Source organism: Engystomops pustulosus, chromosome 6 (genome assembly GCF_040894005.1).
Source record: "Engystomops pustulosus chromosome 6, aEngPut4.maternal, whole genome shotgun sequence".
Classification (NCBI taxonomy): domain Eukaryota; kingdom Metazoa; phylum Chordata; class Amphibia; order Anura; family Leptodactylidae; genus Engystomops; species Engystomops pustulosus.
Window position 1 is genome coordinate 137,129,159 of NC_092416.1, and position 17,137 is coordinate 137,146,295.

Below are 17,137 nucleotides of genomic sequence, written 5' to 3' on the forward strand. Positions count from 1 at the left end.
CTGTATGGAGGTAGTGTTCCTCACTGTATGGGGGTAGTGTTCTTCACTGTATGGAGGTAGTGTTCCTCACTGTATGGGGGTAGTGTTCCTCACTGTATGGGGGTAGTGTTCCTCACTTTATGGGGGTAGTGTCCCTCACTGTATGGGGGTAGTTTTCCTCATTGTATGGTGGTAGTGTCCCTCACTGTATGGGGGTAGTGTTCCTCATTGTATGGTAGTAGTGTCCCTCACTGGATGGGGGTAGTGTTCCTCACTGTATGGAGGTAGTGTTGCTCACTGTATGGGGGTAGTGTTCCTCACTGTATAACGGTAGTGTTCCTCACTGTATGGGGGTAATGTTCCTCACTGTATGGGGGTAGTGTTCCTCACTGTATGGCGGTAGTGTTCCTCACTGTATGGCGGTAGTGTTCCCCACTGTGTGGCGGTAGTGTCCCTCACTGTATGGGGATAGTGTTCCTCACTGTATGGTGGTAGTGTTCCTCACTGTATGGGGGTAGTGCTCCTCACTGTATGGAGGTAGTGTTCCTCACTGTATGGAGGTAGTGTTCCTCACTGTATGGGGGTAGTGTTCCTCACTGTATGGTGGCAGTGTTCCTCACTGTATGGGGGTAGTGTTCCTCACTGTATGGGGGTAGTGTTCCTCACTGTATCTGGTTAGTGTTCCTCACTGTATGGGTGTAGTGTTTCTCACTGTATGGGGTTAGTGTTCCTCACTGTGTGGTGTTATTGTTCCTCACTGTATGGCGGTAGTGTTCCTCACAGTATGGCGGTAGTGTTCCTCACTGTATGGAAGTAGTGTTCCTCACTGTATGGGGGTAGTGTTCCTCACTTTATGGGGGTAGTGTCCCTCACTGTATGGGGGTAGTTTTCCTCATTGTATGGTGGTAGTGTCCCTCACTGTATGGGGGTAGTGTTCCTCATTGTATGGTAGTAGTGTCCCTCACTGGATGGGGGTAGTGTTCCTCACTGTATGGAGGTAGTGTTGCTCACTGTATGGGGGTAGTGTTCCTCACTGTATAACGGTAGTGTTCCTCACTGTATGGGGGTAATGTTCCTCACTGTATGGGGGTAGTGTTCCTCACTGTATGGCGGTAGTGTTCCTCACTGTATGGCGGTAGTGTTCCCCACTGTGTGGCGGTAGTGTCCCTCACTGTATGGGGATAGTGTTCCTCACTGTATGGTGGTAGTGTTCCTCACTGTATGGGGGTAGTGCTCCTCACTGTATGGAGGTAGTGTTCCTCACTGTATGGAGGTAGTGTTCCTCACTGTATGGGGGTAGTGTTCCTCACTGTATGGTGGCAGTGTTCCTCACTGTATGGGGGTAGTGTTCCTCACTGTATGGGGGTAGTGTTCCTCACTGTATCTGGTTAGTGTTCCTCACTGTATGGGTGTAGTGTTTCTCACTGTATGGGGTTAGTGTTCCTCACTGTGTGGTGTTATTGTTCCTCACTGTATGGCGGTAGTGTTCCTCACAGTATGGCGGTAGTGTTCCTCACTGTATGGGGGTAGTGTTCCTCACTGTGTGGGGGTAGTGTTCCTCACTGTATGGGGGTAGTGTTCCTCATTGTATGGCGGTAGTGTTCCTCACTGTATGGAGGTAGTGTTCCTCACTGTATGGCGGTAGTGTTCCTCACTGTATGGGGGTAGTGTCCCTCACTGTATGGGGGTAGTGTTCCTCACTGTATGGGGGTAGTGTTCCTCACTGTATGGGGGTTGTGTTCCTCACTGTATGGGGGTAGTGTTCCTCACTGTATGGGGGTAGTGTTCCTCACTGTATGGAGGCAGTGTTCCTCAATGTATGGCGGTAGTGTCTCTCACTGTATGGCGGTAGTGTTCCTCACTGTATGGAGGTAGTGTCCCTCACTGTATGGCGGTAGTGTCCCTCACTGTATGGCGGTAGTGTCCCTCACTGTATGGAGGTAGTGTTCCTCACTGTATGGGGGTAGTGTTCCTCACTGTATGGAGGTAGTGTTCCTCACTGTATGGTGGTAGTGTCCCTTACTGTATGAGGGTAGTGTTCCTCACTGTATGGGGGTAATGTTCCTCACTGTATGGCGGTAGTGTTCCTCACTGTATGGAGGTAGTGTCCCTCACTGTATGGAGGTAATGTTCCTCACTGTATGGAGGTAGTGTTTCTCACTGTATGGTGGCAGTGTCCCTCACTGTATGGTGGTAGTGTTCCTCACTGTATGGGGGTAGTGTTCCTCACTGTATGGGGGTAGTGTTCCTCACTGTATGGGGGTAGTGTTCCTCACTGTATGGGGGTAGTGTTCCTCACTGTATGGTGGTAGTGTTCCTCACTGTATGGGGGTAGTGTTCCTCACTGTATAGCGGTAGTGTTCCTCACTGTATGGGGGTAGTATTACTTACTGTATGGTGGTAGTGTTCCTCACTGTATGGGGGTAGTATTCCTCACTGTATGGGGGTAGTGTTCCTCACTGTATGGGGGTAGTGTTCCTCACTGTATGGAGGTAGTGTTCCTCACTGTATGGGGGTAGTGTTCCTCACTGTATGGCTGTATTCCTCACTGTATGGGGGCAACCTAGGTTGTCTGATCGATCCTATCATATACTGCCATACAACAGTATGGCAGTATACAGGGATTTCTCTCCTCATTCATGTGCTGATGGAAGACCAAAGGCTGTCATGGCGACGGATCACCGCTCCCCAATGATATCACGTCATGTCGACGATCCTCGGCAAGCGCCAGCATTTTTTTTAAGCTGACGGCAGCTGGGTTTACCGGTAAGCCTTTGCTGCAATATGCAGCAAAGACTTACCGGCTATGGAAAGGGCTCAGCTCGTGAGCCCTCTCCATGCACCCGCACCCGGCATGTGACGTACCATTACCAGTACAGCGATATTACACACAGTGATGTCTCTATACAGGGATAATATACAATGATGTCACAGTACATATATAATACACATATTGATGTCATGCTATAGGATAATACACACAGTGATGTCACAATACAGTGGAGAATATACACAGTGATGTCACAGAAAAGGGATAATATACACAGTGATGTCACAGTACAAGCATAATAGACACAGGGATGTCACACTACAGGCATAACGCACAAAGTGATGTCACAGAACAGACATAATGCACACAGTGATGTCACAGAATAGACATAATGCACACAGTGATGTCACAATACAGGAATAATAGACATGATATCACAGTACAGATAAAGTATACACTTTGATGTCATAGTAAAGCCGTCATAGAGTCACAACAAACCTTCAACAACTGCTAAAAGTGCACATCAAATTCACAGACCACAGAGACAAGAGCTGCTGGAAAATAATGACTACAGCTCACATAATTACCAGGACCATTAAATAGGGTTATCACTCATGTACGCACAGTGCAAAACGCCTTGATTGTGGCCTATTATGGTCAGTGGACATTGGTGGGGAAGGGGGTGGGCATGCACATACTGTAGGCTGCCATGCATCTTTATGTTACTATGACCTTTACACTGCCAGGTCCTGGTCTGCATATGTCTCTGCTCATGCTATTTAAGCTGAACTAATTTTAAAAATAATTTAATAAACTTTAAGGATTTTGTTTCTGTCCTGCAGCCTATAGGCTTCAAATGACACGTACCGTGAAAGTATCTATGCACCATATGCTGCGCTCTCTACTTACACTGGTTTTACCTCTGTTCTGTTAGTTACAGATTATAGGGTTTTTATTAGATGCTTGATCATTCTATGAGAACTAACATATGACAAATATTGTCATGTAACCTTTTCTATCAGCAAGATGTATTTGATCAATAATGTAAATTATTGTATTAATTTCATTATATTTTACATAGTTATTATAGTTTTAGAGATTTTATTAACTCAATATCCCTCATTTATTTCACTAGTATTTTTGTCTATTTTCTTCCCCTTGTCTTTTTTATATGTCTTACTTTAGAGCTTAGGAGGACATCACATGCCAGGCTAATGATATACGCCACTAAGTTTCGGCATACTTCTCCTATCGATGTCCATCTTCAGCTTTCTGAAAAAGTCATATTTGATGTAAAACCGATTTGCATATTTCTCATCTTCTGTCCATATATTTCTGAATATGAGGGTATTACCACCTTTACCTACCTAAATATTCATCTACATCTTCACAATTCTAGACATGCAGTTATTCTATTGTGGTATAGTATCATAGAATGGCAATCCCATTCCCAATGAGAAGTCATTTAAATGAAAGCAGAACATTTCTACCTCCCTCTTATCTTCCCTCTTATGTGACAGAGGGGCATTTGATGCCCTGGTGCCATACCTGGGCCATGCTGCTAGCTCCAAAGTTTTATATAGGGTCCTTAATAACTAGAACAAACTGGACAGTTCCATCATATCGCATCACTCCATCCTAAATTGACCTCTTTGCCACACCCCATACCAAGTTCTCATCTTGTCACACAATCCGATAGTGGTGCCCATTACGATGCCTGTGTAGAAACTGTCCATGGTGAGGTGGGACGAGTTAAAACTTTTCTGGTCTTGCTTTGAATTGACCTAAAAAAAACCAACAAAATCCCATGTTATTGCTAGGAAAAGGTAAAATTACCATATATACTCCAGTATAAGCCTAGTTTTTCAGCAAAAAAATGTTCTGAAAACCCAAACTTGGCTTATACTCGAGTAAAAAAAAAATATAGGTTTTACCAAGTTTTTGTGGTAAAATTAGGGGCCTCGGCTTATACTTGGGTCGGCTTATACTCAAGTATATACGGTATTTGCATCATACAACCTGTCGTCTCCACCCTGTTTTGTGCCATATAACAAGCTTCATCTTTATATCCAGCAGTAATATAGTATTTCACCAGACCGCTATGACCACTCCCTTTCGTTAATGGAACTTGAGGGCTTGCAGATATTTTCACAGTACAAGTTGTGTTTATGTAATTCTTCCTTTTTTCATTAGCGAATTAGCCTAATTCATTGAAACTAACCACAGGCACACTTTTATGGTCAGGAAATACAATTTGCAGTGGAATGCACTTAATCTTCGACCTTGAGGTATTTTCCAGTTGGTTAGAGAAATTTTAGCTAGTTTTTGATTTATTTAGTACTCAATATTATCCTCAGAAATGATATGTAGCACATAGTAACTAGGTTATTGTCAATAATTAGGAAAACATGGCTGCTTTCTCCAAAAACAGTACTGTTTTAGTTCTTTCTGGTATTGCAGCTCAATTCCATGGAATCTTTATACAGTCTGGTCAGCTGCAGTACCGTTCATAACCTATGGGCACATGTGGTGCTGTTTTGGACACGGGGAGCTGTGTTTTGTTCTAAACTTGGGAAATACGAAGGTTTAACTCCACCTCCACCCAGAGATTTGATGAGCTGTATAATTAATATCATATATTAAATGGGGGTGAAACTGTACAGCCTAATGGGTTATGTATTGTCCAGTTTTACTTAACCCTCTGAAAGCTTCTGAGGTCTGTCCCCTTCCGACAGAAGGAGGCTGATACAGGACAAAAAGCTGCTGAAATACAAAAGAAAGGCAGAGGAAAAAGAAGGATTTAACAAAGTTTATCATTATCTGCACTTTTCATTTATAACATTTTGTCAAAAGTTTTGTTGCTCTTAAACGTTCATATTCTGAGTTTTTTAACATTCACATTTAAGCCATCACTTTTGAAACTTTTTTACAAAGCTAGCATTGCAGACATGATGATTTGTTGTTTTCTGTAACCCAATTTAAACCCCATTTCAGCTTAAAAATGGGTAACGCTCAATCAGTGGATGATTGAAGTAAAGGTGACATCACAAATTTATAGACTTTTAAAAAAACACTATTTTTACACAGTAAAAATTATTTAAAGGGGACCTTAACCTTGTCACCCAAAATAATCACTCAAGGAGCTGCTTACTAAGGTAAGTAACTCCCTAACCCTACCCCAGTAATAGCAGTGTTATCTGAACCTACCGATAAAGCTAGCAAACACTGCAGTACATAGCGGTCCAGCGTATTCATGAGGAGGCGGATGAAGGCGCTGGCATATGGCGTGGGAGGGGCGGTCCGGGGAGAAGAGGAGAGGGGAAGCTCCTCTGACTGTCCCCTCATGTAAGCTTGGTCCGGCGTTCGATGTGCTATGGCAGTGCAGTGTTTAATAGCTTTAGCGGTATGTTCCGATAAAGCTAGCGATTTAACACTGCTATTACTGGGGTGAGGCTAGGGATTGAGTGATTATTTCAGGTGACAGGTCCTCTTTAAGTGTTACCATACTTTTCATGCATTGTTTGGGTTTTATTTACGTGACACTTTAAAAATGTATAATTTTAGTTAGCGGCGTGGTTATACCTGATATGGGACTTGGAAGATGATTGCAGAAATGGCTATTGGATTACACTACAGTATTTGCTTGATAGGCTTCTGAGATGACAGATTTAGGGGATATTGGCTATTTGGACCTTGGCTGTAATCAGGATCAGAACCCCTAAAAATGTGTTCTGGTGGAAGATGGGAAGATGGGGATTTCAATGTGTCAAACTCCTTAGATGACAGAGTTATGTATTCCATTTTATAGAAGTGGCATGGCATTGACACAGTGCAGTGATAGGTGGTTGATGTGGTTATCCGCTTTGGATCTTTTTTTTCTGATCAATCAGTGTTTTTCGAGCTGGATCTCCCCATCATTAGTCTTCATCCTTGCAATGATAGTTACTCCGCTTGTAGTGCCCCAAAAAAGGTATTGCTTTGTACCTAATGGAATCAGTGGATTGTCTGTGTTAGGCATAGACATGCTGAGTCCCCCAGAGCAAGACTCAAAGAACTTCCTATTTAATTGGTGAGACTTCCTAATTTCGTTCTTGAAAATAGGTTTGCCCTTTAAATTGCATGATTCATTTTTCCTAATACGCAATACAGCAAGCCACTAAGAAGTGATTAAACTATGAAAGAAAATGACAACATTTTGGAAGCATTAAAACTTTCATTGCCCATTTCTTCCACTTTTTAACAAGATTCTCAAAGATTACAGACATGAAGAAATTGTATTTCATTAAAACATCTCATAACATTGTACCTTATTATAAGCATCTCAGTGCCTCCTGACACATGAACATGAAAGCCCAGGATTTATTGGGTAAAGCATAGTTTTGCCAGAGTTTTAATTAAAATGGAGCAGAATTATGGTATGCATGAAATATTTCAGTGGTTCTTCACACAAATTCTAGTGTTGGGAACCCAAAAAATCAATTATAAACTTGACATTTTAAAATTACTGTATTTCCTACAGTAGTTATGTTCCTGAGATCTAAAGTGACTTTTAAAATATTTGTGAAATATTCATGAAGTCTACACTAAAACACATTTTATATACATGATTAGGAAAAAAAACAGCACAACATCTGTTCAGAAGTTGTTTGTTGTACTGCAGCTCTGGGTGGCAGGTCACATTGTGATAATATGGTCATAACCAGTATATGCTTCAAATGTGCCAACTGTATTTACTGCTGCTTTAAATGACAAGTACAATTTCAGGCTGCACCAAATACATGACATAGAGGTAACCTGCCAGTGACTGGTCCCCCAACATCCCATATATATTCCTGTGAGCAGTGGTGTATCTTAAAACTGATGGTCCCCAGTGCAAAGTCTGTGCCAGGCCCCGACTATAATGTACGGATTATAGTACTTGTCTTCTCATAGGGGAAAGTGACACCTTATGGGCCCCTTAAGCCTCTTGGGCACGTATACGACAGCACACTCTACGCCCCCTTAACTTACCCTGCCTGTCAGTTGGAGGACCCAAAGCAGGAGCTTTGCAAGGGTTACAAAAGATCCAAAGCTTGAGCTCCAATAAATATGTGAGATGTAGAAAATACTTATGCAAACTATAGGCAAACTATAAGCCCCCCATAAAATAGTAATATATCATGTTAGTCTTTTATAAAGCGGGATATCAATGCATTTTAACCCAACGATACTGACATCAGGTGTGAAGAGAGGCACAGCACAGTCTGTCCCTCAAATTTGCCCTCCCAGTGCTGGATGTATCACTCTTCCCAATATTTTAAGTGGCTTTGTAGCATCTGACTCTGCCCCTGAGGCTATCCCTTCCTACCTGCAGATGACTTTTCCCTCAGGGGATACCATTTTCATATCTACTTAGAAATGTGAAGAGTTTAAGTTGGAAATTTTCATTAAAAAAATTACAACTCAAAATAACGAAAAATGTCTAAAAAAGATTTTTGTTAAAAAATTATTTAGAAAATTCATTTTGGGTGTATTGCAAGGCCAATGCAAAAACAATATGGGAATATCTAGAGGTCACAGCCACTTAAATGTAGAGATGTATCGCCTTACCTTACCACTATATAACATGACCTGGCAGCAGACGAGATGCACAATTAGAAAAATATCTTACTGAACAAATTAAGGTTTATTCAATTTGACCATCAATGGAAAAAATGCTCAAAAAGAAATTACTTTTTTCAAATTGTTTTTATTACTTCTGCTAATAAAAAAATGAAGAACATGGAATTAATGGAACTAATCTAGAAAATAAAAGCTTCAGATCAAAACCATAAAATAGCAAATTGTAAAATGCAAAGCTATTGCAAAAATGTTACCTGTCCTCAATCTGCCCCTGTACCTCTTCATTCCCTGACTAGATCCTCAGCTGCAGGACTACTCCTAAAAGTGGAATATTCTGCATCTTGTACCTAAGCTCATCTGACACTCCCTAGTGCTATCCCTATTGGTTATTGAATCTACGGATCCTTTGTTGTACAGACTACACTAGAAATGAACACGAGCCACGGCTGCAGTTATGGCTTCTGCTCAATTGACTCTATGCTCTCTGTTCATGCAGGACCAAACAACTGATGTCTACAGACATTGCAGCAGAATACAGCAACACAACAAGATGGTAACCCAGTCTTTCACAAGCTAGTACAGGGTATAGCAGTACAGGGTATATTCATTAGTGCTGTCACTTGCTTCTGCTAGACACCATGTGGGGAACACTTCCAGTTGCCAATTGCTGCAATGGGCTCAAGATACAAGCTGGGACATCCTTTAGTTGCCACTGACTGTCTTGATCCTCTTTGGCTACATCTGAGAAGACATGCACTTCTGTCGCTGTACAATATCCTGTGTATGATGCCAAAACGCAGTGCCCGGGTTAAGGGTGGCCCCAATTCTATGTTGGGTCCGCCAGGCATCTTTGAAGTGTTGGTGCTCTCTGGAAGGGATATTAAGGCGTGGTGCACCCCAATGGGAAAGTCCAGAGAGTCAGGGTCTACAGTGAACAGTTTCATTACTGAAGCAATTCAGGTACAAATCAATACAAGCAAAACTAAGAGCTGACTTCTCAAATCTCCTCCCTGGCAAATAAAGGGTCAATGCTGAGGAAAGACCTGGGCTACTTGTCTCTCTTTTTCTCAGAAGGCTGGTACCCTGGGCACAGGCTAGGAACCCAGGGTCTATGGAAGAGTAACCCAGTCTCAGCTTCTTCTTCTGGTTGCTCAGGTAGACTGGCAGTCTTCTTCTTCAAGCTCTTTCCCCTAACTGCAGACACTAAGGACTGGAACTATATACTTTCTACCAGGGGGAGGAGTGGTTACATTTTGCACAAACACAATGACAAAGTGTTTTCCCATAGACTAACATTGTTTCCCCGTAATATTCTATGGTCTTAAAGTGTAAACAATTTTCCAGACAGCACCTGTCATTCTAAAGGTCAAACTGTCTGCTGTCTGGTAAACAAATCTGTCTTTCTTCTGCAAAACAATTAGAGATTGTTGTTTCACACCAATTTTTTTGTCACTGACCTTAACTAAACAATTTGTATGTCCAGGGACAGAACCATTTACGTAAATGATGTTGCTTTTCGTATTCACTCTCCACACCTTGAGTGCATAAGCTGTCCTATAGAAGTTTCCTAATGGCCCCGGCATTTTTGTACCTGGAGATTACTGACTTCTCTAACAGATAGATATACAAAAATCAGAAGTCAGAAATGTCTCTTTGTTCATGAACCCTTTCTACTAGAGCAGATGATAATTTCTGATAGGAAACTCTATAACTGTCATTAAAGACAATGGGGGATATTTATCATACGCTGGCGCTCGTGCAAATTCGCAGCCCGATACATGAAGAGGCTTTTGCCTCATGATGTATCGGGCTGCCAGTTGCGCAGCGTTTATCCTACGCCAGGCAGTATGAAAAGTCGCGGGCAGCAGCGAGTGCGCAGACGCGCGGACAGTAACGCCCCGCGCCGGCCCACTCCCGTCCGGCCGTGCCCCCCGCTCGGCCGGCCACGCCCCCCCCCTTTACGCCCCTTCACGCCCCACTGGCGTGAAAGTGGCGGATTGGGGAAAATAATCGCAAAAGCTAGCAATAAGCTAGCGCAGAGGTCCTGATAAATATCCCCCAATCTCTCATTTCTAATAAACCCTCTTATACTCTTTACTAACCAATTCTGGGTACACCCCCTATCTGTTATCCAAAAAAAAAGTTCTCTGCAGTCCCAATGACTATGGAATTTGTATATTCTATCCCCTTATAAAAATGGCTGGACCATTATACAAGCTCTTATACCTCTTGTGTCACCCCCTCATCCTCATAGACTGTAAACTCTTGTGAGCTTTAAATATCATAGTGATATATTCTCTCTTCTACCTAGCGGTTAATAGAACCTCTTCTTCTCCTTTATCACCAGGAACAACAGTAAAAAATAGACCCTATCAGCACTTAGAAATGTTAATGCATTGAACGTTTGGTCACTATATGACATGTTATGTGGATACTATATTATTTCTATGCTGCTTTTAGCCTGTGCCTCATTTTCTATAGAACAGGACCTGTAGAGTAAAAATATAATGTAGAAGATGTGACTAATCACTATTACAGGACATGATGTGAAACATATTGTTACTTTTGTATCTATATCTATTCCTCCTCTTTTTAAGAATATCAAGTTTTTGCTTCTTTTGAACATTAAATGACAAGCACTTTAGAAAATGACAGATGGTCATTGTCACCTCCAGGCCCCGCTTACTCCCCACAGGAAGATCCAACACACTATCATAAATAGGATTTTTTTTTTATAGTGACAGCAGATGCTGAAATGGTTACTGCAGACATAAAGGAGGTTCAGGGTTTTAGGTTGCATCCGTAAGGAAGGGAAGGGCCGAATAATAAGACTGAGCTTTCAGGTCTTACAAACAGAAGATGGATCTCTTGTGAAGGCCAGAAGCGGCTGCTCAGAAATCCAAGCTTTAAATATCACAGCTTGTCACTGGATATCCTTAATGTGATATCCTACAGAGCTGCACTCTCTTCTGTCTCTGTGTCCGAACAATCTCCTTAATCTCAGTGCAGGAAACCTGAGAAGTCGTCTCTGGAGCAGAACAGACTGGCATTACCTATCCTGATGTATGCAAAATGGATATTTATGAATATCTACGGCTAAACGAGTCCAGGAAGGATATTCCCCCAGAGCTCCTGTGCATTAGGCCTGGATTCTTTCACTTTGGGTTGTCTGTGTCAGGGCAAATTTAAGGGCTGATTTTTAACACGGGAGGTTTGTGCGTCTCCTCATGTAATTACAGAGAGGTCAAAGGCCTCACCAGGCCGCCACCCTGGTTGTCAGCCCAAATAAACACTCTTCATCAAAGGTTGATGCTCATGATTTTGTGTATATTTTGCATATGCTTGTGATTTTATATTGGAGTTAGTTTATTTTTTCCTGTAGAATTTTAGTGGGAGCACATGGATACGGCTTTCTGTGTAGACAGTAGGAGGTGACATGTTTATTGAAGACTCCCATAGGACATAGTTAAACTTTGAATCAAACTGAAGAAAAACTGATACATGATTGGACACAACAATATTGCCACATCTGACCCTAGGTTGTGGGTGGCATAACAGACTGATTTACTTCAATGCAGATCAGCTACTATACATGGAGCAGCCATGTTTTTCTTAGCCTGGAGACCCTTTTTAATTTCCAACCCGAATAATAATTAGGATATGTTGATATTATCATCATGGAGTTGATGAGGGACATTGGCATAGAACCCCTGAAATAATTTGAACTGCCAGAAATTGCGATTACTTTCCCCTTTATGCCAGTTCCATGCCAAGGGAAAGTGGAGGGGAGTGAAGGGAGGCCGACAGCAGAGTGGTCAGGTGTGGGGCTTTCCTGAACCACACCCAAGGGCGTAACTTGAGGGGGTGCAGAGGTTGCAATCGTACCCGGGCCCAAGAGGTTTAGGGGGCCCTTATGTTGTCACTTTCCCATATGAGAAGACTATTACTATAAACCATACATAATATTCGGGGGCCCGGTACAGACTTTGCACTAGGGCCCATCAGCTTCTAGTTATGCCACTGTCTACCACCCACCAACCGTCACTGCTGGCAAGGTATATAAAAGTGAGAGTCAATGATTTTCCGAAACCTTCAGGAAAATAATATCACATGATAACACACTGTGCTGGTATAAGTTGACCTTAGTAATGATCATACCGTTTTTTATATGTGCTTTATTACTGCAATATTAGTTTTGACAGCATATAAAAGCATTGTCATACAATATAAACAGCCACTTATTACAAACATACTGAATCCGTCCAAGTTATGAGGAATTTTGCTCATCAGCTAAAAGATGGATTTTCTTTTGATGATCTTATTTAGATAAATGGCTACCAGCTTTATGTTACAGTAGCCAAAAAAGCTTTCTGTAGTGAATTCCGCCCCTGGACACCATTTACTTCTTATTAATCTAAATAGGTCCAACATTCAGCATTTATTTCTTACTATATCTTTATAGTCATTGTTCTATATCCCCTGTATAGATATACATTTAAAGGGGTAGTTTGGGAAATTAATAAAATCTGCTAATATACTTGATATATTACTTGATAATATCTTATCTTAATTAAATCCACTGGGTCCAAACTGTGGGAGAATGGGGAAGGAAAAGCACCGTGAATCCTCCCTGTTATTGAGGGACAAGGACACAGGGGTCAGACCTGCATCAGTCTGACATTTATTACCTGTAAATAGAGAACTGCTTTTATGATAACATTTACACAGATGTCCCTATTCCAGATTTCTTCACTCAGTCCTAGAACATTTTACGCCTTTATTTCAACCACAGATGTTTCTAAGGATTCAGCTTGGGGTGGAAAGATAGTGGGGATACTGGTGGGGTAACTTATATTCCAAAGACACCACCAGAAATGCAAAAATTTGTATCTATTAATCTTGCATTTTTAATGCTTATTCTGATTCTCTGATGGATTAGAACAACAGATCTAAAGACAAAAGTGTACAATAGGAGAAACAATAAAGTACAGAAAATGTGCCTATATACAGCATTAGATTAGTATAATCTGACAGAGGGAGCCTTGTCTTACAGTTTAACCACTTAGATGCCATGTCCACCCGGCACTCACGGCAGAGACTCAGTCCATGACCCTGTCCTATCATACCTCTAGCAACAGTTTTTATACAACTGCAAGTTTTTATCCAGAGAAATATCCTAAGCTGGAGTGGACCTGATACAGGGTTGAGAGAAATGTCACTGTGAGGTCACATTGGCATCTATCCATACTAATCTGTTCTAAGCATGAAAATAGAATTTATTTGTAAACTCACAAAATATGGCAGTCAGATGTGGGGGAATTTACATAATGATTGTGAGGATACAGCGCGGATTCAACATCATGACAATTGAAAGAATAAAGCTTCCTGTGGTTGTTTCCTCTTGATTAAAAAGATTATGCATCAAAAACGAGTCTGCCAGAGAAATCGTCATCATCCTAGATAGGGCTCGCACATAAACTGTGTATGTATGAACATGCAAGAACACGCGCCTAATAACACCATGTAGACAGCATGTCTGCCTCCTACAAATTGGCTCAGGCTTCTATCCTAGAATAGGATACTGGTGGCAGCAGTGCCATCTGCATAGAATCACACTAAGTTTTGTAATAATGAAACTTCAACTTGAAACAGCAACATTTCCAGTCGTGTCCCAGTCATGTAATGGTTACACTGGTGAATGAGGTGTAGAAGCAAGCGGCAATCAGCTATTGATCCTCTAAATGATGACAGTGATGGGGAACCTTTTAGAGACCAAGTGACCAAACTACAACTGAAACCCACTAATTTATCATAAAGTGCCAAAATGGTAATATAAGCAGTAACTTATTACTCCCTGCTCTGACTCACCTTTTAATCATATTGGTGTCCTGCAGATGCCAACACAGTAGAAAGGAGGTTGTTGAAGTTTGTGTTATTATTGTAGCTTTTCTCCAGGAACTCTCCTCTGAACTGTAAGAATAACAGGCCTCGGAGAAAGATCTCCAGTTATAGCTCAGCCTTGTGCACACCTCTTTCTGCAGTTCCAGGCAGCCAAGGTTGTGTCCATTTAAAATAGCGCAATACATCTTGGGGTTCCTCACACTGCAGGAGGAGTCCTGTTTGGCAAACTCTGTGCTGGGGTGATGGCCTGAGTACCCACTGTGAGGGTTCTGAGTGCCACCTCTGGAACTTGTACCATAAGTTCATGACCATTGTTGTATGAATTGATGTTACCGCAAAAGCATATGGATCACTTCTGAAGTTTTAGATATTTGACTGCTTGTATTAAGCTGAGAACTTAATAATATAATATGCTCATCTTAAAGTTACCCAAGAAAGTCACATCAATACTTTAGCTCATTTCGCCAGCCTGTAGCTACCTGAAGACAACAGTGGCAAAAGTGCAAGAAAAATTAGCCTATAAAGTCAATTTTTCATGGCCAGTTTGTATCAGTCCTTCATCTGTTTTTACGGATACTCATAATTTATAGTCTATGAGTAAACCATTAAAAACATTCTAACTAAAGCAGTGATGGCAAACCTTTTGGAGACAGAGTGCCTAAGCTACAACCAAAATCTACGTGTATGTCGCAAATTGTCCTGAGTTCATCAATTTGGATTGTAGCTTCCCTCCAGGTTCCCCTGAAGAGGAAAAATCAGGGTACCCAGAGCAGGAGCTCCAATGACAATCCATCTCTATCCACACCTTCTGGCTCCTCCTGTAGTCCTGGCAGACAAGGATGTTGCTTTAAAATAGCGCTGAGCTTGGCACATCCTGGGCTGTATTGGATCACAGGAGAAAGCCTTGAGACCTAGATGGCAAACTCTGTGTTGGGGTGAAGGCCTGGGTGCCCACAGAAAGGGCTCTGAGTGCCACCTCTGTCACCCGTGCCATAGGTTCGCCACCACGGGACTAGGGTATGCGCTACTTTGTAAGCTGTGAGCTGACTGCAATGTTTCCCTCTGGGATGACCTTGCACCTCCTATTTGTTTACTTAGTTGACGCCATATTTTGGTGTAACTTGGACCACACCCCTTTTGACATACAAATATTAACATTGTCAAAAAACTATCCAAACCCCTTGATAAATGGTGCAGAATGTTTTAGACAGCTTATTGCTACAAATTACATCAGAAAATATGAATTATTAATTGAAAAATCCTGGAGTATGACTTAGTATGATATAGCTGTACCCATTTTGCGGCTGTCTGTCAGCTTAGTTCTATCATAGATTAGTTTTTTAACATGAAATTTTCTTATTTCTACACCTTATTTATGGGATCTGTCAGGGCACTTTTATGATCCAATAATCTTGATGGTACCATAACAAGCAGTGAATTATAATATAGGTAATGTGGGCGGTAACCCAGGGCCCAAGCCTTCCCGGGGGCTCATGGCCACCCAAACCACCCACCAAATGTTATACTGAGAAGGACCCAAGAAATCTTTGTACTTCTGTACCTGCACAATCAATACACGTGTACACGAGGTCCTGAAACCACAGATTGAAAGCAGGCAGAAATGACGCATCCTCCATTCCCCAAGAAGCTGATTCTAGTACCAGATGTAGGAGGTGAATTCTGGACTTGTATTATCCAGCCAGGGCTTATGCCAGTCTTAATCCACTCCTGATCATAACAAATATATGTATTTACTCTCTAAGTAATCCCATAGTGACATCCACCCCCTTCCCTGCTATAGACTGAATTTTCTCATTTTCCTTCCTAGAATATTCCGATCAGCCAAACCATTTCTTTAAACACAGCTGCATCAAGCACAGCGAGCAAACCACGTGGCCACATTGTGCAGAAAATGATGTTCTTGGCTTGTTTTCAACATCCGCTTTGAGTTAGCAGATTGGCGATCCATTCCTTATGGGTTAATAACGCACTCCTGCATTTCTTTTGTTCACACGTCTGCAGTTATAAAACCATATAATAAAAAATTCAGGAGCAAGGGCCGCTGTGCGCACAGCGTTGTCAATAAAACCTGCAGAATCCTGTCTCTAATGTACATTAAGAGAGAATTAAACTATAGTTTCAACTTGTCCGATGCGAAAACTATTACACTGAAGATGCAGGCTGCTCCATTTGGCACGAGCGCTGTTTATAATATTATATTATTAATGCTGCTGCAGTGTTAAATCTCTGCTGAGGTTGCAGCCTTATCTACAGGCTACACATTGCCCCGTGCAGCTGAAAGGACAGAAATGCCACCAGTCTCCGGATGAGGGAAATGTTGACTTGGCTATTTTCAAATATCATGTTAAGCAAATTCTAATACCTCCTTCTGATATATGAATAGGATTAACTACCATAATTTTTAGGAAAGCCAACCGCTCATGATGATTTTGTATCAGATAAGGAAACTTAGCTTGTGTTAAAGGAAATCTACCATAAAAATCCATCATGGTAAACCATGGACACTTACTCATAGATCCAGGCACAGTGACTGTGGTAATCTTTGTTATCCATGGCGTCTTGCCTTCTAAAATCAACTTTTAACATTATGCTAATTATACTATTGAGTCTGAGGGCTGCGATAACACTTCCTGCTCACTGCACAAGTGCTGAGGGAGCAGGAGGGATAATGAGACAGTGTAGGATCCTGCAAAGACAGATTACAGAGGAGATAGGGTAGTCCCTCAGGCTCATTGGCATAATTTTCAAACTTCATGTTAGAATAAAGGAGGCAAAGGCTAACAAATATATGAAAATTACCACGTGAATGGATCTATGAGTAAGCGTGTATTCTAGCCCCCTCGGGGAACAAAGTGAGCATGAAAC